General features: G+C 47.0%; 1 pseudogene; it reads right to left on the reverse strand.

The window, feature by feature from the left end:
* Positions 1 to 4: 4 nt before the first annotated feature.
* Positions 5 to 720, reverse strand: LOC124093798 (olfactory receptor 2W3-like; annotated as a pseudogene).
* Between the last annotated feature and the right edge of the window lie 411 nt (positions 721 to 1131).

The raw sequence follows: 1131 nt of genomic DNA on the forward strand, positions 1-1131 counted from the left end.
TTCTGAACACAGCCCTGACGATGTGGCCATAGGAGACCAAGATGAAGACCAGGGGAGACAGCACGATGCCCACGGCCAGGATGAAGGTGATGCCCTCCACAGCAGCAGTGCTGATGCAGGCCAACCGGATCAGCACGGGCATATCACACAGGAAGTGGTCCACCTTGTTGTGTCCACATCAAGGTAGCCACAACGTCATTGGTGACATGATCAAAGAACTGGCCATCCCACAGCCCCAGGCCACCGACACCAAGCCCAGGCAGAGTTGTGGATACATAGGCAGAGTTGTAGTGCAGGGGCTTGCAGACAGCCACAAACCTATCATAGGCCATGACAGCCAGTAGCAGACACTCCACTCCACCCAGGCACAGGAACAGGAAGAGCTGGACCATGCAGCCCACATAGCTGATGGTCTTGTTGCGGCCACTCAGGTTGTGGAGCAGCTGGGGGATGGAGCTGGTGGTAAAGCTGAGGTCCAGGAAGGACAGGTGGGTGAGGAAGAAGTACATGGGCGTGTGGAGCCGGGAGTCCAGCCGAGACATCAGGATGATGGTGCTGTTGCCCACCAGGGTCAGCAGGTAGGCTACCAGGATGACCACAAAGAGGACCCTCTCCAGGTGGGGGCGGTCAGAGAAACCCAGGAGGATGAAGTGGCTCTGGGTGCTGCCGTTGGTCCTATCCATCTCTACTGCACCTGAGGAAAATGGAATTTGAAACAAAAAAAAAAAAAAAGAAAAGAAAAGAAAAAGTAATTCCCAGCTCCTCTGCACCCTGTCACATACTAAGCACATCTGGAACTTCTAGTGAAAACGTGTCTGTCTATGTGCATTGCTTACTGGGTTAACACCAGAAATCAATAGTGTTTATACATCAAGGATAAAAAAAATGTACTCAAAACAAAATGTAAAACCTAAATATCATTTAAAAAATAAACAGAAAGTTTGTGGGAATTAAAAATAAATATATTCTTAAAGAGAGAATATATTTTTAAACACTATATTGTGAACATTTTGCTAAAAATGGATCAAATTTTTTGAAGGTGAAACATTTTTAAGATTTACGGAAACAATTTTTAGGGCAGAAAATTCCCTTATTTTTCCTCTAGACCTGAACCCCCTGAATCAGCCTCCC

This window comes from Marmota monax, unplaced genomic scaffold (assembly GCF_021218885.2).
Source record: "Marmota monax isolate L192 unplaced genomic scaffold, Marmota_monax_Labrador192_F-V1.1 WCK01_AAM20220418_F8-fsc01790, whole genome shotgun sequence".
NCBI classification, from domain to species: Eukaryota; Metazoa; Chordata; class Mammalia; order Rodentia; family Sciuridae; genus Marmota; species Marmota monax.